This window comes from Rhinolophus ferrumequinum, chromosome 6 (genome assembly GCF_004115265.2).
Source record: "Rhinolophus ferrumequinum isolate MPI-CBG mRhiFer1 chromosome 6, mRhiFer1_v1.p, whole genome shotgun sequence".
Lineage (NCBI taxonomy): Eukaryota > Metazoa > Chordata > Mammalia > Chiroptera > Rhinolophidae > Rhinolophus > Rhinolophus ferrumequinum.
The window spans coordinates 2323681-2349341 of NC_046289.1; the positions used below are offsets into that span (position 1 = coordinate 2323681).

At 42.4% G+C, this 25661-nt stretch overlaps 1 protein-coding gene across 1 annotated transcript in view; it reads right to left on the reverse strand.

The window, feature by feature from the left end:
• Positions 1 to 25661, reverse strand: part of RCOR1 (REST corepressor 1) — a 118741-nt gene that overhangs the window by 64348 nt on the left and 28732 nt on the right. The window lies entirely within an intron of this gene.

The window sequence follows — 25661 nt, forward strand, 5'->3', positions numbered from 1 at the left end:
CGCCCAGGCACCCTGACCCCCCTGAGGCAGAACAACCCAACAACAGCAGGCCAGCTCTGCCAAATGGTTTCAGGTGGATTCCAGAATTTTCCTTCTTTACAGCTGAAACACATTCTAATTCATTTTTCAAGCTCACTCAGAGGCCTATACCAAATACTTGTGTTTTCAACAGAACATTTATTTTTTTCTTAAAGAAGGAATACTTATATAATTTAGGGGACCATATTTTCAGTTGGAGGGCCTGCTATCCTAGTTTGTCATTCATAAACACTAAAATAATGAAAAATTACAGCCCATGTACCCATGTATCTTATTAATGAGCTATTTTTCTATAAAATGTGTTTTTAAAAAGGAAGTTTTAAAGTACCTATATTAAGTCATCCTGTATTGAAAAGAATGACATGTTATGTAACAAAAATGTGTTTTGATTTGCACTTCAGAAACTGAAAAAATGTTGAGAGAAAAAAATTAAAATAAAATAAAACAAGGAGCAAAGATTTTGTCCCATATTAGGAGCTTAAAATAATCCCTCCAGACACCAGCACTAGATTCAACCACAGGATGTTTTTAAGAGACTGGTTACAAAGCTCTCATCTAATGGGGACCCAGCAACTCCTACTATTCCAGCCAACTCAGCATAAAGGTCCCCTAGTGTAAGTTTCCTTTTATTTAAAAGGCCTGCTGATAATCAACTCAGGCAACCCTCAGCCACAAAGCAGACACATGCAGCTATCTAATTAGGGAACCCATTTATTTTGCAAGTACACCTACTCATATCAACCATTTCTACTCCAGTCTTTTAAACTATTTTTTAATTCTATATCCCTCAATGGCAATACTCAAAACTTACTGTCAAATCATTCTAAACAATCACCGTCAACAATTTGCTGATAGTTCCATCAGCTGCTAGTAAATTAGGAGTTAACGTTAAAAATGAGAACATTCTCATTAAGATATCTGGATTCTATTATGCGTTCAAGTCTCATTGCCTAATACAGCAATTATTAGTGGGAAGATAATTAAACTATTCAGTACAAGGACAAACCATCCAACATTTAATGACGAAGATTAAGAACTCTAAAATGAGTCCCATCTTGTTGAAATATCTCAGGGAAATCAGTTTCTAACTCAGTGATAAAGAAAACCCATAGGGTCGGCCCAGTGGCTCAGGCGGTTGGAGCTCTGTGCTCCTAACTCCAAAGGCTGCCAGTTCGATTCCCACATGGGCCTGTGGGCTCTCAGCCACAAGGTTGCCAGTTCAACTCCAAGAGTCCTGCAAGGGATGGTGGGCTCCGCCCCCTGCAACTAAGATTGAACAGGGCACCTTGAGCTGAGCTCCCGGATGGCTCAGTTGGTTGGAGTGCGTCCTCTCAACCACAAGATTACCAGTTCAATTCCTCGACAAAAAACAAGCAAACACCCATAATACCAATGAATAGAAATAGAGCCCCAAAACCCCAGGGTTTATTCCTTTGTATATGTTAAATGCAGAATAACCAATCTCTTGCAAAAACATATAAATTTCAAAATGTATCTGAGAGCCAGCTTCCCCATCAGTAAAATGAGAGGACTGGACTTGATCTCTGGAGTCTACTTAATAGACAAATGAAGTGGCATAATCCCGTTCACTTTGAAGTCTGACCTCCCTTTCCCACTATCCAAGGAAATCTTGTTTTATTTTTTATTGAGCGGGTGTGGTCAGGTTCGTAACACTGGGGTGTTTTTCACTCCCTTCCCCCTGAAACGTTCTTACACACTGACTTCCTACTTGTCGAATCTTTAGTCATCAAACACTGCTGATCACTGTGATTCTTCCCTGCCTTCACAGACAACCAGTCCATCTGCTTGGAGATCACGACTCTGAGTGTCAACTGCTCCATCAGTCACAGAACCCAGCCTCGCTAGTGTAAGCAACACGATACCTCGAAGAACTTAGTGCTCCTGCAGACGTACAGCACCAGAACTCTCCTGGAGAACTGTTTCACGGGACATCGGACAGCTGAGACCGCGGCACACCGGGCACCCAGCAGGGACGCCACCGGTGCCCGCTGCCCCGACCGGGCACAGCCTTCAGCCCCCCCCTCCCCACTTCCCATCACTTGCTGCCCAGTCTCAGCCTTGCCCTGATTCATGGAGCAAAAGTCACATGTCTGTGGCCAACCATAAGGAAGGGTGGGGAAGCATATTAGCCTTCGGCTGAAACAGGTGGGAAATGCCTCCAGAAGATTTCAAGGTGCTGCTGACCACAAAGCACAACAAATACCCACACGTGATATCATACTAGCCGCTCACCTCCTACGGCCCTGGCCTATTTTTTTCTCGGCTTCTTCCCCTCGACTGTTCCCTAAAGTTTGGTGTTATAGCTCTCACCCTCCTCACTCTGCAGAGTGGAATCACTTTCAACCCCATTAATGGTTTCTGGTATTCCTAAACAACATGCTGTTGAATTTTTCCCCACTGTCAGTACCTTTTCACTACGTATAGAAGAGGAGGACATGGCGTTCTTATACAAACCTCTCCCTTCCTCCAATACGCTTAATTGTGATTATATTAGTATGACATAATATTGTGATTAAATCCGTATGTTTATTGTTTATGACTGTAAATACTATTCACAGCTGGATCAAACTGCCGTACCAGAAGTGATGTGTGAAACGGAGTGTCATCATGAAGGACAATGATTTCTGGCACACTTTAAAATATACCTTCACTCAACCGTAGCTCACACCTGACTGACTGCACCGAACAAGTTGAAACATGTCACACGCTGTTACTAAGGTTTGAGGTACCGCTTCCCATATTGAAGATCCCTGCCTTTCCGTTGAATGGCATTCGGCAGCAGTATTCGCAGTATTGTTTGATCACAACGGAAAGGCTCTGTGTCACACATCACTTCTGGGACGGCAATTTCTGTCAAATAAAAACATTACAGTGTGTCCTCATCCACCTTATTTACTGGATCTGGCACCGTGTGACTTCTAGCTCTTCCCCAAAGTCAGAATGACCATGAAAGGTAAATGTTTTGAATTGATTCAGGACATGAAGGCAGCCACGACAGCACAACTAAAGACACTTGTGAAAGAGGACTTCCAGAACTGTTTCAGAAAGTGGAAAGAACGATGGGATAAGTGTGTTTGAAGTGAGGGGAGTACTTTGAGGGGGTTAATGGCAGTGTGTCCTCTACTGTAATACGTGCTATTATTTAAACACTCACCGTTTGCTTCCATCTCACGTACACACAGCCCTCCTCATCGAGAGGCCCGGAAGCAATGCCTCCTGGGAGGCAAGAGCATGTCTAATGGCCAGACCTTGGTCTCTACAATAGTATTCCTCCATTAAAAGGAATCAGTGCGCCTTAAAGAAAGAGCTGACTCCAGCATGGGGCAGGGAAAATACCAGGTGAATCTGGAATGTTTCGACACACCAGCAAGCAAAGAACTGCTCCAAGCATGATGGAAATTTGTCAAAAGGACACAGGAGCCAGCTTGAAGGGGCTCCATCTGGCCAAATCTGGAATAATTTCAGCATTAAATAATGATATTTATGAATTGTAACGTTTTGAATAAAATGGAAAATCACTGAGTCCAAATTGATAAAAATGAAGAAATAAATAAATGGCAGAGAATTTAGGAGTCACAAACTACTTTCTCACAAAATATTTATAATACACTAATAAGTACTTTTTTTTTAATTAAAGTTTATTGGGTCAAATATATGGTGATGGAAGGAGAACTGACTCCGGGTGGTGAACACACAATGGGATTTATAGATGATGTAATACAGAATTGTACACCTGAAATCTATGTAATTGTACTAACAACTGTCACCTCAATAAATTAAAATTAAAAAAAAAAGTTTATTGGGGTGACAATTGTTAGTAAAGTTACATAGATTTCAGGTTTACAATTCTGTATTACATCATCTAAAAAAATCACATTTTGTGTTCACCACCTAGAGTCAGTTCTCCTTCCATCACCATATATTTGAAATAAGTACTTCTTAAGTATTATTTTACAGTGAAGAACCCTGGCAAACACTTAGGAAACAAGAGTATCATGTCTGAAACTTATTCTCAAATGGTCCCAAAAAAGGTTTCTACATATAGAGAGGGCAGATAAGCCCCTCCCCCTTTTAAAAAAAGAAAACAGCCTTCCATGTGTAAAACATGTCTGCCTTCACACTTCACACATACATCTTGGCACAGGCTCCGTGATTGGAAGTAACACTCCTAGTACCTGAGGGCCTGCTCCACTATCTCCTATGATCCAGGGTCATGCCGACTCCCAATCCAGCTGTGACTTGACTGTTCCCCCGGGAAGATTTCAGGGTCCTCTCTATTCTCAGGGTTCTGAAATCCCACTGTGATATACCAATTTATTTTTTCTTTTATTCACCGTGCAAGGCACTCAGCGGATCTGTTCAATCTGGAGATTTGTGGCCTTCCGTTCTGGCGATTTTTAAATTATTAATTTAATCACTGTTTCCTCTCAATTTGCTTTTTTCTCTCTCTCTAGAACACCTAGTAATTCAGATGCTGGATCCCCGGAACTGATCTGTTACCTCTTATATACTCCTGTTTTGCTTTTGTACTCATTCTTAATTATTAACATCATGCCATAATTGTTTTAATGATCTCTCCTCTCTCTACACACACACACACACACACACACACACACACACACGCACAATCTGAAAAGCGCAGCACGCATGCTGACACTTAACTCCTTCAGTATGCACCTCCTAGGAATAAGGACATTCTCCTACATAACCACAGTGTCACTATTATACTTAATTAACTAACATTAATTATTATCACTTAATATGCAGTCCATATGCACATTTCTACACTTCGTCCTCTCACCTCAAACAGTATTTTTCAATCAAAGACTCAATCAAGGCTCATCTGTCTTTGCCTACTACTTTCTGGAAGATTTCCTCAGTTATTTATTGAAAGTTTTCCCTGCTATCCTGGTTTCCAAGAGTTCTTCCTTATTCTCTAAATGGTCTCCCATTTTTATACCATCCTATTTTTGTCATGAATTTAGCATCTTCTTTTAGTTCTTTAAGCCTTTTGTTTTGGAAGTTTCCTTCAAAACAGCTTGCTTGCATTTCCCATTTCTTCCTTCACTTTCTTTTATCTGTTTGTGTTAGACTGTTAGAAGTTTTCTTCGTATTTATGATCATCCTGGACTAACTAAAGGAAGGAAGTACTAACTAAGGAAGTACTAACTAAAAAAGGAAGTACTAACTAAAAAAGTCGGTTTTAATTTCGTGTGCACAGACGGGGCGTGTTAAGAGCAGCAGCAAGGCATGCCTGCGGGGTGACCAGACAGGGATCTGTTTCACCAAGAGCCACGACTGATTGCATTTTCTAAAGCTGACCACACTACCTCCCCTCTCACATGATCGTCTCCCCGTGTGACCAGCTGGAACTCTGGCCTTCAGAGGTGAGGTCTGGGTTCCCTCCCCGCTTGGACCTGAGCAAGTTTGTGACCACAGCGGAAGGGATGTGATACGACTTCTAAGACTAAGTCCTAAAAAAATGGAACACATTCTGCCTGATTCTCTTGGGACACAGACTTTTGGACGGAGAGCCTCCATGGGAGCAACCTGAGTTTCTGGAGGCAGCAGCACACACTAGCCCGCACAGAGACCTCGTGCAAAGGCCCCGGGACTCATGCAGAGACAGAAGCCCAGATGGACACACACTGCCCACCTGCCCTGTGCCCACAACTTTCCACCTCCACCAACTGGCTGCAACCACAGAAGTGGCCTGAGCCAGAATCACCCAGCCCAGCTCCCACCCAATTCCTGACCCATAGAAACCATGAAATTATCTTAAGTCATTTCATTTTGAGGGGTCATTTTTTAGGCAGGAAGAATAAGACTTTGGCATCTGGAAGGGAGATGCTGCTGCAACAAAAACCTGGAAGACGTGGAACTGGCGTTGGGGTGGGTGACGGAACTGGAAGCACCGGAGGAGGCTCTGAAAGCCTGAAGGGCCTTGACAGGAGAGTATCAGTAGAGACGCAGTGTAAGTAAGAAAAACTATTACTGTACAGTGGAGAAAAGGGCGCCCTTGGTATGTAGTGGTGGAAAATGAGCCTGCAGTAAAACGGAATACAGGAAATGTACCTAACACACTCAGTCCTCTATCTAAGGAGATTTCCAGACAGAATACTGAAAGTACCATCCAGCTTCTTCGCACTGCCTAGGATAAAATGAGAGAAGAGAAAGGTGAGCTGGGGAAAAGAAATTGTTAGAAATAAAGAAGTCAGGACTTGCTGGGTTCAAAATTACAGCGATTTCTCATCCCCAGCCTCTCCTGAGGGCAAATGATTCTCAAAATAAGAAATGGCTACAGAAGGAAAGAACAAATCCAGGTTATGATTGAAAACCTTTTCAAACCTCAGCAAGAGCCAAGCAGGTTCCCAACTGGCATTGCGGGCAGACCAAGGGGCTCTCATTAGACAAAGCTCCTAGGACTGAGGAGAGGCTGTCCCACAGCAGACTCACGAGGAAGTGAGGGACTTAACCACAGAGATCTGTAACGTGGCTTTTGTTTAATGGGGGGGGCGGGGGGGGAGGGATTGTCAACTGGCACACACAACCTACGAAATTTTTCAAGAATTGTACCAGTTTGGACTAAAAGAGATAAAAATAGTACAAAACGAAGGCCTTTGTTCCTCCCAAAATATTATGAGCACGAAGCAGGCTGAGAAAACTACTCAGCTATAAAAGCAGCCATTTCTTGGAGAAACTATTTGTATATTATAGATCTGATATGGGATTAAAATCTACAACACACAGAGAACTCATAAAACTCGACAACAAAACACCAAACAACCCAGTTCAAAGGACTGGGCAAAGGACTTCCACAGACATTTCTCAAAGCTACAGGCACACCCCGCTTTATTGAGCTGCACGGGTGCTGTGCTTTCTAACAAACTGAACGCAAGACCCTCCACCAGCAAAAAAGATTACAGCTCGCTTCACTGCAATACTCGCTTTTATTGTGGTGTCTGGAGCCGAACCCGCAATATCTCTGAGGTCTGCCTCCATACAACGGTTAAGCAGCACATAAAAAGTAGCTCAACCTCACCAATCATTAGGGAAATGCAAACCAAAACTATAATCGCATTACTTTACACCCACTAGGATGGAAATTATAAACAAAACAAAACAAAACAAAAAAGCAGAAAGTAACAAGCGTTGTTGAGGATGTGAAGGCATTGGAGCCTCTGTGCAACGCTGGTGGGACTGTAAAATGCTGCAGCCACTGTGGAAATAACTATGGCGATTCCTAAAAAAATTTAAAATAGAATTACCACATGATCCAACAATTCCACTGGTGGGTGTGTACCCACAAGAACTGAAAGTAGAGTCTTTTTTTTTTTTTTTAACATTTTATTTATTTAAATGTGTTTTTCCAGGACCCATCAGCTCCAGGTCAAGTAGTTGTTTCAATCTAGTTGTGGAGGCGCAGCTCATAGTGGCCCATGCGGGGATCGAACTGGCAACCTTGTTGTTAAGAGCACCGCGCTCTAACCAACTGAACTAAGCGGCCGCCCCCTGAAAGCAGATTCTTGAAGAGACATTTGTACACCCATATTCAGAGCAGCATCATTCACAATGGCTACAACACGGAAGCACCAATCCAGTGTCCAGCCACAGAAGAACAGATACAAAAAATTTGGTGTGTACCCATATAATGGAGTATTATTCGGCCTTAAAAGGGAAGGAAGTCCTGACGTAGGCTACAACATGGATGGACCCTGAGAACACTACCCTAACAGAAATAAACCAGACACAAAAATAAACACTGTTATCACTCCATCACTTACGAGGTACCTACATTAGTCAAAATCATAGAGACAAAGAATGGTGGTTACCAGGGGCTGGGAGGGGAAAGTGGGGAGTTTGCGTCTAATGGGTACCGAGTTCCAGTTTTACGTGATGAAAAGAGTTCTCGAGGTAGATTTTTGGTGAGGGCTGCACATTATGAATGTATTTAATACCACTGAACCACACACTTAAAAATGGTTAAGATGACAAATTTTATGTTATGTATATTTTAACACCATTTTAAAAAAAAAAAAGGCTAACTTGGAAGGCAAAACAAAACTCTCAGAGAGCAGCAGCAAACACCTTGGAGAACCATTCCCCAGCCACTGAACTAGCATTTGTGCCTGGCTGGATTTCAGAAAAGCGACAGACTGGTGACTGCTGTGCCTGTTTCCCCTTTTCTGTGCAGAAATGTGTCGACAGCAATTATCCTAAGCCTGACCCGCCAGTGTAAGTCAGCAGGAGTGTCAGACTACTTGTTTCTGGAGTTCACATGTGTTCAGATCTAGAACCACACCTGAGGAGCTTCATCTGGTCATAACTGCGCCTGATTTAGATGACGAGATCCTGAACTTGCAGCTAATGTCATAACAGGAAGAGAGTGGGGCTTCTGGGGAAGGTATGAATATTAATTTGCATGGAGTTGGACCGTATTACAACCAAGGGTAAACTGGTAAATCATGTTTTCCAAAGATGGCCACATCATCCTACGTGTTCTCCTCACAATGACTTCGATTCAACTTCTATCAAGAGAAGGAATCTATGTTGCCTCCCTTGAAGCTGAACAGACTTGTGGCTATGGCAGAAAAGACGCCAAGGTTGTCAGAAAGGTGATACAATTCACCCTTGGTTCTCCTGGTGTCTGCCCACGCTGAGACCACATAATAAGGATGTTTGGGCCAACCCAAGCGGCTGCAGCATCCCTGCTGCTCTGGCCCCAGCCACCATGTGACCACAACCCAGAGAGAAGCGCAAGAAGCCAGCCCCTCCCTAAATCCTGACCACCAGAAACTGTGCGAGGTGATAAAATGACTGGTGTTGTTTTAAGGCAACAGTAATGCAACAATAACTGGAGTGCAGGGTGACAAATGTCAGAAGCTGTACAGACCTTCTCATCCGGGCCAGTTTTCTCTTTAAGAAATCTTCTAAACTACTGCCTAGAAGGTTCTAGCCAGGCTGCAAGAATTCTGGGATGTTCTGAGGTTCTCACCATTCAATATACAAACTTTCACTTAATCGATGCACCTTCCCATCCTCTGGTGTCCAGTCCCATCCATCCTTCCCCCTTCAAATGTAGTGTCCCTTTGGTTCAAACTCCATGAAGAATAAACGTATTCTCTGCTCGAACAGGGAAGGGGCAGTTATTAGGCTGCTAGAGTCGAGCCAGAGGCCGGAGATCTAAGGACTTCCGACAGACTCCTGGTCAGCCCTCCAGTTCAGCGCCATCCACACCACACCTAAGCCTGTGGACATTCCTGATGCCACCACTTCTGCTTGCTTCTTACCACTGTCACTACATCCTCTGGTTTCAGCTTTCTCGGTTCTGCCACGGTAATTACTATTTTACCTTAACCTATTTTTCAGTTTCCAAAACATCAGTGACATCTCCAGACTGCTCTAGTTTATAGTATCCCGTTACTCAAGGCCTCAAACAAAACAATCTTTTTACCTCCCTTCCTTTCCACCAGCCCTATATGGTTTGTTCACATCCTCTCAAACCTAATCTCTTGCATTTCTAATGTTTAGTTTAGCCTTCACAGTCAAGCTTAGAATACTATAAAATCTTCAAACTGCCCCCATTCTATGTACTACAGTCCCTCCTATGTCTCACCATACATTTCTGTGCATGCTACGCTAGCACACAAAGTGCTCAGCAAATGTAACTATTAGTATTGCCATTAAATCATCAGACCAAGATTTTATAAAGATGATCTCCTATCGACCTTGTGAGATAAATATTATCCTCACTTAACAAAGAAAATAATTTCACAATTATTTGTGGAATTGAACTGTCCCTCATTTTCCTCTTGCCAAATAATCTCAATAATACTACCCAGCTCTAAAATTGTATTTTCTATAATTCAAAGGTAAGAAATTAGAGGCACTACATACAACTTATATTAAACAGATTTTCAGGATCACAGATACTTTCTAATATTGGCATTTAATTTAACAAAGGACTTTATTCCTTCGGTTTGATTCCTTCTATTCCTGCTTATTCCTTCTCTTAGATCAAGAAACTAAAAAGACACTGGCCAAAATACAGTTGGGGCAGGAGTGGAAGAAAAGGGGTAAAAAGTAAATACACCCCAAGGGAATGGAGTCATAATGATATCAATCCATGAATTATAGAAAATACAATTTTAGAGCTGGGTAGTATTATTGAGATTATTTGGCAAGAGGAAAATGAGGGACAGTTCAATTCCACAAATAATTGTGAAATTATTTTCTTTGTTAAGTGAGGATAATATTTATCTCACAAGGTCGATAGGAGATCATCTTTATAAAATCTTGGTCTGATGATTTAATGGCAATACTAATAGTTACATTTGCTGAGCACTTTGTGTGCTAGCGTAGCATGGACAGAAAAGTATGGTGAGACATAGGAGGGATTGTAGTACGTAGAATGGAGTCAGGAAGGCCACTATGAAGATTTTATAGTATTCTAAGCTTGATCGTGAAGGCTAAACTAAGCATTAGAAATGAAACAGATTAGATTAACCACCCTTGTCCCCAAATACTGGACCTTATCAAATCACAAAGGAGGTTCTCTCAAATGTTCCCAACATGAAATTCAGAAATATAAGGTTCCCTGATAAATATGTAGATTCAATGCTGTTCAAATAGTGAATAGAGAAAAACTTCTCTACAAAAAGAAGTCTGAGAAACAGCTACACAAGTCCAAAGCGTATTAATGAGAATACAACCACCTTTGTAAAACCAGCCTTCATACTATATTTGACACACTACCCAAACCTCATAGGAACTATGCTAGACGCAGGGGGATAAAGCAGAAATAAAACATGACCCTTGCTTTCTTGGAGCATGCAATCTAGTGGGCAAGAAATAGTAAACCTTGTGGGATTTATTTAACCTCTTTGCCTTGGTTTTCTATGCCTTGGTTCTCTATGCCTTTGGACTTGTGTAGCTGTTACTCAGACTTCTCTTTGTAGAGAAGTTTTTCTCTATTTAACCTCTACACCTTGGGTTTCTTATCAATAAAATGGAGTTAATACTAAAATGGAGTTCACTGCTTCCTAAGATTGTCCTGTAATGCACTGATCACAGTGGTTGGCATAGAAATGCCTAATTATCTATTATTAAATACTCAAATAATTCTTTAAATTATAATCAGACCAAGAGTTAATAAGTGTGGTAGCCTCTAGGGAACTATGTGACTTGGAAGTCATAGGTAAGAGACCAATTCCATTCCACTCTGCTACATCTTTTTGAAATTGAGTTGTTTTATACCAATGACACATTACCTACTGAACATTTTTAATTAAAAAATTAAATTTAAAAAAGTTAAATTTTCAGCCAAAATAAGAGACGGGTATCTCAAGCTCCATGAGGTTTCCTTGGTTAGGAAGTCCTTCAGCGTCACAACGGACTAACATATCACATATCATTCTGGAATTTGATATACTTTAGGATGGATCAGGTATTCACATCTAGTCCATACACATCTGAATACTGACCTTTTAAGCCTAAGAGGCCAAGCTTACAGCACACGATCAGTTATCTCAACTAATTCCCTTCTATTTCAAACATTCAATTAATTTAAAACATGACCAATCCTTTCCACTATAAAGGGTTTATATAATACAATTTCACAGTTGTAATTCCAAACTACTCTGTTTAGTTACCTTCCCGCACAGAAGGTAGAACATCCAAATACTTTTTAATGAGAAAATTTTATTACATTCCAAGCTAGATCTGCCTAGCAACAAGTTATAAAGTCATGTCATCCTACTTATGTTCCCATGGATACAGTCATGCACAGTACAGTGGCAGCTGTACAAATCAAGAAAAGAACCCCAAGAGAATCATATTTAAAATGTGGCTAGAAAACAACACTATAAAGGTAGGAATAACGTCTAGTATCCTTCTCATTAAATCCACCTCCCTCCAAGTCACCAACAGCCTCCCATTAGAATCTCCCTCCTTAAACCTCCCCCCGCCCTCACCAAGTGTTTCCACAGACAACTATTAATAAGGCTTCGGCAATAACCTCTGCAGCAGCGTTGATGATGACGTCAGGCTATCTGTATACGCGCTATTCCCAACCGAGACTGGAACACAGTTCTCTCTGATGTAGTAAATTTGTCAAATTGGCTTGAACACAAGGCAGATGCCCATTCACATTTTAAATCTGTAATCTGGATAAAGCTAAATGTTTTTATTGGTTTTCTAAATCAATAACATTTTAATTGCTTCCTAAATCAATTTTAAAAATACTGATATCTGAAGTGAAAGAAGTACATAATCCAAATTGTGGAGAAGACAATTATTTTAAATTTGGATATTTATTTCCAGTGTTTAAACATTGTAAGAAGTATAAAAAACTAAATTTTTATATACTGTGACTAGAGAAAATAAAGGAACACTCCCTCATAGCAATTTAAGGACACTCTTCCTTTGTTCAAGTAACTTTTTCCTAAAATGTAAAACTTGTAACAGCACAAAAAAGGGCACAAACTAAAGACTAAAAATCCCAGAAGTCAAAAATATTAATAAAATGATCAATTTGTCTACATAAAATTTTAAACTTTTGAAGAGCCAAACTATTAGTACACCATCATAATAAAAACATTTACGGCAGTCACTTTCTTCCTGCACTTATGTGCTGCATTTTGGGACTACATTTTCTTTTAATAAATGCTTGGCCTGCTTGGCTTTGTTCACAAGGCTTTGTTCCTACATCCTGGAATGCCTACCCACTCTCCGACAACACACTTAAAAGATGAGAACAAAATAATAAATTTTTAAGCCCCCACAGTATTGGGGAGTCAGCGAGGAGAATTACTGGCTGGGGCACTGCTAGCCCCTGGAAAGTGCTGTATCTGAGAACTCAAGGACCTTTGCACGTAGAAGTAAGCGGTGTTTTTGTTCACCCTGCCAGGCTTCCTGGTCTATTTCTGCGGGGTTGTGGAGAATTTAAAAGTGCTGCGTGTCCTTTTCCTCTCTTCTACATGTGGACTGTCAGGAAAAAATGTTTGTGAAGCTAGCTTCTTGGGAGTAGCGACTCACAGGTTTTCTTTATTGAATCTTTCCTCCCAGAGGTGGTCATTTTTTTGGTGTCTACGTCTCTTGTGTCATTTGTCCTGACAAGGAAATACCACAGAGACAGAAAGAAAGCTTTTGGCTTCCTTGGTTAAGCTGTAAAAAGGCTTTTTGGTTTGAGTAGCTATTAAAATCCTACCATCAGTGGCCAGACTATGGATCCTTAGAATTCGAAAAACTTCAAAATCTGAAAATGCATTGGAGAACGTTCATGAGAAACAGCTGTTTTACTGGACCCTAGAGAAAGACCACATGTTTAATACAAAGGAATACAAGGAAATTTAACTATTCTTAAGCTTTTGATTTAGTTATTCAGCTTCCTGGGTCTTACAGAAGCTAATATCAATATTAGGTTTGAAAAAGGCAAAAGGGAAAATCAAGAGAAGTGCAAATATTAAAAAACTTTGGATATATAAGATTATGAGAATTGGTATGTTGAAACCAGCTTTAAAGGATTTAATAACCTATCAGAAACTTGAGAAAAATGGAAGTTGATTTTTCAGTCTCATAGAAGTGAGAAAGTCTCACCATCAGCCCCCGGCCCTCTGCGGAGTAGATCTGAAATGGAAACACAGCCCACAACTGCCCCAGGCCCGTTGAGCTAAACAACGTAAAAATTTCAAAAGGGGCAGTTTTAACAATACAAGCCTCCATCGTCCAGCCTGGCTCCCCTTTTCCTGCCTCCTTAAAGACTGCGAAGCACAAATAAAACCCTGAGCACAATCCCCTTAGCAGTAGACAGGAAGACTCCATGCAGGAGCCTCACAAAACTTTACCTGCCATGTGTGTTCAGCTTTTCCTGAATTACCTGTAAATCTCCCATTCTTCATCTAAAATCTAAGGGCCCACTCCCACCCTTGTCTAAAATGTCATATTTACCTGATTTCTCCTCACTGTCTTTGGAAATGTCATGTTTATGTGAATTCTATGTGCATTATTACACGTATTATAACACACATGTGTTACATGTATTGTAACACACATGTATTACATGTATTGTAACACATATGTAATTACATGTATTATAACACGCATGTATTACAATTCCTGGTCTCTCTGCAGTTGGGTAGAAGTTAGAAAAGGTGTGAGGCCTTGTCACCTTTCTAAATTTACATTGACAAAAATATTTGTGAGGCTAACTTCTTGCATACCCATCCTCCTTAAATTGAGAATCCCGGCCCCTGGGACTGAGCTGACTGTGAAATAAATCCTGTTTCACAGGCCTCAAGGCACCTACTGCTCCCATTTTCCAGGAAAGGCAGAAACAATTATTATCTCCATGCACAGGTAATTAAACAGGAGAGTGATTGTAGCACAGTTCTGAGTCCAAAACTGGGACCGAAATGGGCTAACATGGGCCAATAGAGCTTGCACACACTGGATACAAATAGTCCTTGCGGCGTTGGGGTGCATCATGGTCATTCGATTTGAAGAAAACCTGCACATAACCTAATGGTCCAGCTTGCCATGCACTCACCCAAGCAGGTTTTGGGGTGGGACCAGGGCAGGCAGGTGGGGAGTGAGGTGGTGGCCTGGCCCTTCACAGGAGCACAAGCAGCACCAGATCCTATGACAACGACTCCCCCACAGCTATGCGTTGGGGGAGTCCTGTGCTTGGGCCTTTTAAAATCTCTTCCTCCTGAGCCCCGAGCACGGATCTGCTTCTCCCCATCTTCCCTTCTTCTCAGGTCACAACTGCCAAGAGCTTCCTGGCTGCTCAGAATGGAGTCTGGGGTGACACTTTCCTTATGGAGGGGTGCCTGAGCCTCAGACAGGCGCAGAGCTGGCTTCTGTCTCCTCCAAGTACTAGCTGTGTGACTTCAGACAAAGACATGGAAAGTCAGTCTCCTCACCTGTCAGGTGGGGATAACGGCTCCCTCTCCAGTGGCTGTGAGATCAGTGAGGTGATGCAGGTCAGCTCCTGCCCCACACATGATGGGCCCTCACTCCCCCTCCCTCTTCCCTTCCCAGTCCTTTCTCTACCTCTGTGGGCTGGAAGGATCAAGAGTTTAGCAAGTAGTCTCCTGGTGGCAGAATGAGATCTCCTGTTGGTGTCCACACAGCCACAGTCCCGAATGCTGACTCTGCCATCTGTGCCAACTTCATCCTCAGGGCGGTGCTCAGCAGAGCCCCTCCCTGGTCTTCAAACCCCGCTCATCTCCAAATTCAGGGCCCTTGTCTCAGCTCAGGCCAGAGCGCCTCTCACCGCTCTTCTCACTGGTCTTCCTGCTCCCGTCCTCTCATCCAGTGCAACCTCCAAACTGTGACCAGCTACATCTTTCTAAGTTAGGGATCTAATCCTGTCACTTCCTGTGCCTACAACTTGGGCTAGAGAGTAAAGCCTCTATCATCAGCACAGTGTTGCGACTTTATCAGGTCTCATGTTTTTCTCCTGGTCTCATTTCCTATCATAACACCCCAATTCACTCACCAGGTGCCCCAGCTGTCAGCATTAACCTGTCTGGTGTGGGCCTTAACAGATAAAGGTGTCAGCACTGAGACTGAGCCTGAAAGCAGGAATCTGAATAAAATAGAGACTTTAGTGAATAATAATGTATCAACATGTGTACATTGATTGTAACAATTCTGGAAAGAGAAGAGAAAGTAAAACTAAAGTAAGATATACCTATTGCATCGAAATGGGTGATTTCCATGAACAAAATGGACCCTAAAATAAGGAAAATACTAACCAATGAGCCATCCAGGATCTCTCCTCCCGCTTATTTTCGTCACATTATTCTGGAGTTCCCTCTCCTGGGACAGGGAAGGAAAGGGGACAAAGCAGTTCGGAAGTTCCCCTGAGATTGGTCCCCACCCAGTGTCCTCATCTCCCGCACCCAGGAAGCCTCGATTCTGATATGTCAGATAGGACCGGAAGCAACTGAAGGGAGTTCCCTGGAAGCTGCGGTGCTGGACTGGGGCCAGAGAACAGATGCTGGGTCAGGAAAGCAATAGATTACACACCACTGAGCCCTAACCCTAACCCCAAACCTAAAACCTAAGCTTTAAAACCTAAACACTAAACCCTTAGCCCTAAGCCTAAATCTAAACCTTACCATAAACTGTAAAACCTTACAACCATAAACCATAACCAACAGTATAAATCATAATCTAAACCCTCAATGTAATACTAAACTATCACCAGAAACCACAAACTATGAACCATATCCGTAAACCATAACTATAACCATAAACTACAACCAAAAACACATAGCCATACACCATAAATGTAATCCATAATCAGTCCAATAAACCATATAACACACATGTAGCCATAAACAATAAACATAAACATAAACCATAACCAAAAAAAAAAAAGAAAAAAAATCACAAAACTTACATCAAAGGGCTAATTCCTTTAATATACAAAGAGTTGTTATAAATCAGTAAGAAAGTAAAATGGGCCAAGGTCACAAATAGGCACTACACAGAAAGAAAAAAAAAGCAAAATATATGAATAGATGCTTAAGTTCACTAGTTAAATGGACTGATGATAACTCTTAAAATAAGGACAATCATGCAGAATTACTAGAGTTGTAGTAGAAAACATTAGAAATGAGAAAATGTCCATCAATAGCGTCAGATTATGGTTAAACCCATACAAACACTCTATACAATCACGAAGAAATGTAGCTGCCTTCAGCCCATTTCTGTATATGTACACATATATACACTCTAAGAAATATCTATTGCTCCAGTATTTTTTATATCAGGAGATTGTAGAAACATATAAAGGAAAATTTTTAAGTCTGCACAAAATACACTGGAATAAATGGGACAGGGAAGGAGGATTTAAAAATTAGAAACAACAGAAGCACATGCAAAAGAAACCAGACATTTGACTAAAAGAACTGTAACTAAATACTTAAAAGGTAAGCAATCTGCGAATACATATTTGCAAAGGATGACTAAGTGTTAATATCTCAAACTGATAAGAAAACCATAGAAACCCTATTCAATGAGAAAAAGACAAAGACAATTCACAAAAAAGTACACCAAAAATGTTCCACCTCTGCGGAAACTGGAAAAATACTCATTAAACAAGGCAATCTTTCACTTATTAAATTGATCTACTTGTCAAGTGCAAGCAAGAGTGCAGAGCAAAGCAGAGCATAAGCTGCTGGTGCGGCTTGTGTGTGCCTCTGGAGCAACGTGGCAGCGTGTCTGAGCTCTGCAACATGTCCACACGTGACCCAGTGATCTCACTGTGGGAATCTATAGAAATGCTCCAAAATACAGGAAAGTGTTATAAATACATGGAGAGTCGTCTCAAATTACTTATAGGAAAAACAAATGTTAAGGCCAAACATTGTCAACAATAAATAAGGAGTTGGTATATCTAGTAATCTAGTCCATGGACAATTTTCCAATTATTAAAAAGGTAACCCCACGGAGAACTAGTAATGTCATAACAATGCTAATAGTGAACTTCTTGTCAGACACGTCCAAGCACTTTATGTATTAATTCACTTAATAAATTATTAGTGGCTTAAAGCAGTGGTTCTTGGAGGTGGTTTTCTTGAGTCAGAAACCACTGAGAATTTTATTAAAGCTACGGATCCTGATTTTCCACAAAAAAATCTACATACAATGTTTTGCACACAAATTCAGAGGGTCCTTAGGTCCTAGGTTAAAAAACCCTGCGTTCAGCATTTGTTCTTCTCCTGGCCTGCCTGCTCCCACCATCTTGGGAGTGTACTATCCTATTTCTTTTCATAAATCCACTGCTTGCTTGGCTTAAAAAAAAAAAAAAAAAAAAAAAATCCCAACACTCAGTATGTTTACAATAATGTAAGAAATAGGTGTGTGAAAAATATCAGGCAATGCAGCCAGATGCAAGTCTGTCCAGGGTGGATGGGTCTATGCATTTGGTAGAAGACAGAGTAGAGTATACAGATGGTGTCACTGAGAAGGGCCTTTGCACACATCACCAAGATAGGGGGTGGAGAGGAACCAGGAGAATTTTAAAGTCAAACAAGCATGAGGTCAAATCCAAGCTTTGACAATCACTGGCTACATGACATAACTCTGGGCAACTCAGTCTTAGTTCCCTCATGTGTAAAACGCCGATATTCTTCATAAGACTCCTATAATGAGCACATACAAAAGGTGATCGATAAATGGTAATCTTCCCCTATGTGATTATTTAATAATTTTAAAAATTAACATTATCTATACCAAGGGCATCTTAAAAGTAAATAAAATCGCTAACATTTCCCCTGACTCTCAACATATATGAGCCTGTCCAACAAATGCAAAGTTCAACAGTCATTCTGATTTATCAAGTTACCTCCCCTCCCCACTCCTAGAAGTAGATAAACAGCAATCTAGGAAGGTGGCCTTCCTTCCTACAAATGCAACTAGTGTTAGAGCTCCTGCTGCCTTCAAAATGGAACACAAAACACCTGTGGAGACGATGTCCTAACTGGACAGAATGTTTCTTTGGCACATGCCCCCTGAAACCAGTGCTGGGGAGTCCTCTGCCCCTCATGGCAGAGAGCATAGAGCCTCAGCTGACTACAGTCACATTAGCAACTTGTTCGGCCAAAAGGAGATCTCACAACTATTCAAATCTGCAGAAACGTGCTTTGAGAGGTTTGTTGTTTTCTACACTGTAGTCAGGATGAACAGGAGGTCATCACACTGCGTTCAAGCCAAGAACTGTCACCGATCCCTCCCAACTGGGGCAAGAGACGGAACTGCGTGCGTCAGGCGGCCCTCCACAGGCGCCCCCGCCTTCTCCCGCCTCGACCAACTTCAGGAAGACCCCGTGGGCATCATCCTTTGTCCCTGACGCACAATCACGTGTGGGTGCACATGCATGCAGGTGGGAGACATTCTGGAGGCAAAATGGGAGCTTACAGGTCATGCCTCAAAAACTTCCATTCCAGTGTATAGAAAAGCAGGGCGTTCAATTTTAGAATGTTCTTGTACAGTCAACTTTTCAAGATTTAATAGTCTACTAAGAACAAATTCTATTTTGGATTACAACCTAACTTTCCTTCAAAGCATAAAAAGAACTCGACCCCACAGAGTTTTCTGGATCACACCTGGCCCCAGATCCCATGGGAACTGTGAAAGCCCTTATTACAACTCTCCAGTTGTCTTTGGGGTACCTGTACCCACTTTCTTTAAGATTAGAAGACAACTTCAGAGCTGGAAGAGACCTCTGAAATCATCTGATGAACTGCAAAATGGAGCTGCACACAGGAAGCGATCAGGTTCCAAGTTATCATGGAAGGTGAAAATGGCACACAGTCAAAATCAATCTTGAAAAACACCTCAGGAAAACTCCGCAGTGGAGATCAACACACGAATCCTCTGGGTAAGCTCCACGCCAGTTTTCCCTCCGCTGTTAAAAATAAGTGACTCCTTCTGTAGTCACTGAGCACTCCGGGTTGTTGAGTTGTGTGTAGAAGTCATGTTCAATTTAAGACATCAGACCATCGTTAAACAGCCACATTATCACACGGGGAGCTTCGCAAGGAAAGATGTCAGGTAATCCCTATTTCTTGCTTCCTATAGGGCACCATATGACCACGTGTCCACGTCAGTCGCAGAGCATTCCAGTTTACACCTGTCAAGCTGGCATAATTTTTAATAGGCCCGTTCACTCTCAAAAGTCATCTGGACGAGTCGACCACGAGCCTCCACCCACACCCTGTGTCGTCAGCTCTCAAAACAAATGTGGGCTGGTCCGTGACTCACGTTAACCAATGTGGCAGAAGTGACAATGTGCCAGTCTGGCTTTGCACTTTCAAAGGACCAGCACTTTCTGCTTCCTCCTTCTTGGAATGCTTACTTTGGGGAGCCCTCGACCACTGGAACAAATGGACCACCCCGCTGGAGACCCCTGAGACTACACGGAGAAGAAAAGAGGTGCAGCTATCCCAGCATCTCTTTGAAGCCACCAGATGCCACTATCCCAGCCCCTGAGACACCAACCACACGAGACTCCGAGGAAGCCCAAAACAGCTCTCCAGCTGAGCAAGAAACATGACAGAAGAGTTGTTATTTGAAGCCATAAAACCTGAGTGGCTTGTTACACTTTTCTGTGAGAGTCAAGGGGACTCCTGTAATTCTTCATGGAATACTCGAGGGGGTGGAGCTGACTGATACCTTAAGCCAAAAGGGACAGATCCTGTGTAATGGCAGTCACCACCACCCTGTCATCTGGACAAGGAATGTCCCTCAGATCCAAGAACCTAACGGGGACTGGCCCGAGGAAGGCCTGGGAGGCTAACGCTGAGAAAGGCTTGAGGTTTAGCTGTTTCTGCACTGGTCTTAGAGAGGGTTCTTAACTTTGAGTGGTGGCTTTCTTTGAGTGTATACTTTAAATATTTCACACTATTATGGCTGAAAGAAGTTAAACAGCCTGCCTGAGATTCCTAAGTTCCTGCATGACACCAAACAAGACGACATCTCTATATCCAGGAGGCAGCATATAATGTAAAAATAGTTAATACAGGATCCAGATCAAATCACTCCAAGTTCGGTTCTGCCACTCGTTTAAGCTCCCTCAATCTGTTTCCTCAGCTGTGCGATGGGGAGGATTGTTAGCATGAGGATTAAATAAAATCACCTCTGAAAAGCTCTTCAGCACAGTGCTGGTTCTTACACACACGCGCGCGCGCACACACACGGAGCTGGACACAGAGGTGGGGTGGCTGGCAAGGTGCCTGAGGAATTACATCAGTTCATCCATAGTTAGACTACAAAAAGCATCTATAAGCCAATTAACATCTTCATTGCTGAGAATTGCAGGCAGAAACCTCTATTTTATAAACTTCATGGAAAGAGTTTCTGTCCATGGTTTTAAACAATCAGAAAGTTATGCCCACTGAGAGGCAAACTGGCAGTAGGCACTATTCTAGGGGTTGGGATAGAAAAGACCACAGGATTAAGACACAGCTTACCTCCGAGTGGAGGAGTGAGGCAATGAACGAGAGAAATAAGGATGTTGGCTCATGATAAGAGTGAATGAGAAAAAATAAAGCAAGGAAGGGGAACAGGAAGCAGCAGGGATGCCGCTGAAATTTTTAGATAGACTGACCAGGAAGAGCCTGAGAACGCTGCATATTTCAACGCAGAGGAAGAAATAGGCCACGAGCCCTATGGACTAAGGGTAAAGGGGGAGGCAGAGGAGCGAAGCAAAAGCACTGCAGGCAGAAGAAAAATGAGGGCAAAGACCCTAAGACAGCAAGTTGGTCCCTATGACTGGAGTGGAGAAAAATGGGGGTAGTTGGAGCTGAGGTGAGGGGTGACTGAGACCAGATATTAGAGGGACTAAACTGGCATCTTGTTCTGCATGCCACAGGAAGAAAGGGTTTTGCGACAGTTAATTTCATGTGTCAACTTGACCAGGCCATAGGGTGCCCAGATATTGGTCAAATATTCTGACTGCGTCTGTGCAGGCAGTGTCGAACGAGATTAACATCTGAACTGGCAGACGGAATAGATAGCCCTCCATAACATGGGTGGGCCTCGTCTAATCAGCTGAAGGTCTGAACTGAACAAAAGGCTGAGTAAGAGGGGACTTTTCTAGTCCACCCACTTGAGTTGGAACCATGGATCTCCTTGTTCTTAGACCTTTGGGCTTGGACTACAACTTACACCATCGCCTCTCCTGCATCTCTAGCTTACTGACTACAGATCTTGGAACTTCTCAATTCTCCTTATAATATGCAGAGGGTGCCAAAAAAAGGTATACACATTTTAAGAAAGAAAAAAACTGCATTAAAATTACACTGATGGTAACCACTTTGAGCACCTCATAATTGCAGAAGTCAAACGTGACTTGTATTCATCTTTTATTATTTGTATATATTGAGTATTACAATTTTAACACAGGTTTTCCTTTCTTAAAAGGTGTGTACATTTTTTTGGCACCCTCTGTATACGTGTGTATCAGACTGATAGACATAGACATCCTATTGGTTCTGTTTCTCTGGAAAACCCTGACTAATCAGGTTTCAAAGAGGAGTGAACTACTGGGTCCCTTGGGGTAGTAAGTCAAATTAGATAAGCACTGCAAGCTAACCACTGGTCTTAGCAATGTGAGGTCACTAGTGACGTTGTAAGAAATTCTGGAGGTGAAGCCTGAGTAGAATGTATTCAAGAGAGAACAGGAGAAAAGAATATAACGGAAAACAGAATCTAGACAATTAGCAAGAGGAATTTTTTGTTAATAAGGGAGAAATAACAGCCTGTTTATACACTGTTGAGACTACAACAGAGGGGAAAAAAACTGATGATACAAATAAAGGATGAGAGAGTAATGTCTTCATTTAGCGAGAAGGCAACAGGGTCTGGCGCCCATGCAGAGGACCTGGCCTCCGCTAGGAGCATTAATGGTTACAGGTGAGGCAAAGGAGCATATTAGGCACAGAGGGGAGACGGTGGCACATGTGGCAGTGGAAGCCTGTGGAAGTTTCCTTCCAGTTGCTTCAATTCTTTTCCCAGGGAAATAAAGGAAGGATGGAGAAAGAAGAACTGAAGGTTTAAAGTGAGACACTTAAATGCTGTCGAGGTGAGTAACTGCAGTACTCAAACGGGATGTACCATGTAAAGGGCCTACCGGATTTTGGGGATCGTGACTTTAAAGTGAGACTAGTCGGTATGATTCCCCAGCATTACAAAAACAGGCGGAGCGTAAGCAAAAGGCTGGCTGCAATCATGCACCTCCCCCAAATCCACTCCGACATGCCTGCTGCTCTACTTCCCCACGGGAGCAGCCCCACCAGGCCTGCCAAAGCCCCAGCCCACTATACGTGTCTCCTCTCCTAATACCACCAGCTGTCTCTGCCTACCCCAGGGGAAGAGCTGGTCTTTGGTAGCCTTCTTTGTGCCCACTGTGGCAGAAGCCACAGGAGCTCCAAAGCCCAAATTCAGCTGCTTCTCCAGCAGCTGCTTGGAGAGGCCAAGTAACAAACCCAAAAGCACAGAATCGTTAAGACTCCATGGGGCAACTTTGACCATTAAGAGACAGGAGGCGGGGAGGAGGCAACACATCAATTTGTCAGCTGTCCTCTCCACATAGCTGCCCACCTGAGAGTGTTCTGAGAAGTGCCATGATTATCCAAGGGTTTCCAGCATCACCGCGCATCCTGCTGCGGTTCTTGAGAGGCTGTGCCAACCTGATAACATACCACTTTGTGTCTGTTTCTCTCCTTCTCTGCCTCACTTTCTTTTTCCCCCCTCTCACTCTAACTTCAAGTATTAGCATATAAGGTTTGTCTTATGCTGTCTTCTCTGGGGAATCCAGGCTAAGACGCAGGCTGTGGCTTATTCACAACTGTAGATGAAATGAGAGGAAAACAGGGAATCGGAGTAGAGGATATATTATCATGATTCACTATGGAACTTAAAGTGAACGAAGACATGAGCGTGACCAGGGGAAAAAGAGGTAGGGCCACTGAACTGAAAGTCACGACGGGGTTGAAGACGGCAGGAAATGGGATATTAGAAGGTGTGAGCTAAACCGATCAGGAAGAGGTAGTAAGAGTACTACGGTTGAAACTGAAATGACACAGGAGTTTCAGATACTGGTCACTCAAGGGCATGGGTGGTCAAGGCAGAGGAGAGAACAGGTGCCAGGGAGAGAGGTCAAGAACTGAAGAAGTCACGGTACTTGAAGAATCAGTGTCACTGTTGTGGGACTGTCCACCATTCACAGCTGCTCTGGATGAATTATCTTAAGAGATACTGAAATCACAAAAGCCTACAGACACTGTGCTGTACTAAGTGACAAAAGAGAGAACACACTTCTGTTCTAGTAACAGACTAAGTAACTCAGACCCCTCCCACTGAGGACAATGAGAAAAGCTGAATATTAAAAACATGTGCTTGAAACAATCAGCGAACTAACAAGGTAAAGGCTAGAATGCAGGAGAAACTGAGGCCTAGGAAGGAAAGTCCAGCTATGGGGGTCACTTTCCCCCAAGAGTTTTTGCCAATTCCAGAGGAGGCCATTAAGAGGCTGAGAGACTAAGTAATGCATCTGACAGGCTCTTGGAGTTAGAGTAATGGACAGTGGACTCCAACTACTGCCACCGAGGAGAGGGAAAAGGACAGCCGTCAGTGAATGCCCATTTCTTTCGGTTCGAATTCCAACAGGCTATGCCCTAGAAGGCAAGAATGGAACTGAATTAAATAGACACTCAAAGGGACTGCAGTCTAACTTTGAACCATTTCAACTGGGTCATCTGCAATTGGATTAAGGTGATTCCAGACTGCCAGTAGAAATCAAACCTCTCTAGAAGAAAATATTATCCTGGGCCTCAAACTTTTAATAAACAATTTTCTAAGTAGCAAGTTTGACATAAAACACACAATCAAAAACGACCAGACACATAAGGAAATAATAAACAAAAGACAGAAGAAATATAAAATAGAAAGAGACTCACAGCATTCCAGATATTAGAAATACTAGATTTACAATAACTATACTTAAGGAGCTGGCCCAGTGGCCGGGTGGTTGGAGCGCCGTGCTCCGAATGCTGAGGTCACGGGTTCAATTCCCACATGGGCCAGTGAGCTGCGCCCTCTACAGCTAAGATTGTGAACAACAGCTCTCCCTGGAGCTGGGCTGCTGTGAGCAGCTGGAGGTCAGTGTGAGCTGCGCGGGCATGCACCCACTCACATTGAGGCAGCAGGTGTGGCCAGCAACCATCGTGGGCTGCCGCGGGCTACCATGTGCTGCCGTGAGCGGCGGACCCACGACCGACTGCCTGAGTCAGGGGGAGTGCAAAGCTCATAACACCAGCATGGGCCAGGGAGCTGTGTCCTACACAACCAGACTGAGAAACAATGGCTTGAACTGAGGGGAGGGGAATATATACTTACAATGTTCTGGGAAATAAAAGACAAGATTTACAATTTTAGCAGAGAACTAAAAACTATAAAATGGAAGCTCAAAACTAAAAAGACTATACAACTGAAAATAAGAACTCAATGGATGAATTTAAAAGCAGATAGACACAAGCAAAATGAGAAAAACAAATCAGAATAAAATATTTCAAATAAAGCTGAGATATGAAAATTTGGAAAAAGACTAGAGGCTAAGAGACATAGATACCGAATACATATGAAATTGAAATCCCAGGAAGGACAAAAAGAATGGGACAGAAGCAGTAACTAAATAATGGCTGAGAACTTTCTAAAATTAATGAAAGACAGCAAGTCACAGGTTCAAGAAGTCCTAAGAATCCTAAGCAGAATAAACTTAAAAAAGAATTCGTACCTACAGACATCACAATAACATAGCTGAAACAAAGACAAAAAGAAAAGTTTTTTAAAAACCTGGGGAAAAGGGGGCAGATTACCATTATAACAACAGTTAATCAACTAAGAAAGAAAGGAAGCCAAAACACAGGTAAATACTTCGAAAGTGTTTAATTGTGTTTTGGCTTCCTAAGTGTTGAAAGAATTCTATACCCCATAAAAATAACGTTCAAGAATGAACCTGAAATAAAAACATTTTCAGACAGATTCCTCACTAGCAAGCCTACACTAAAAGAAATATCAAAGGGTAT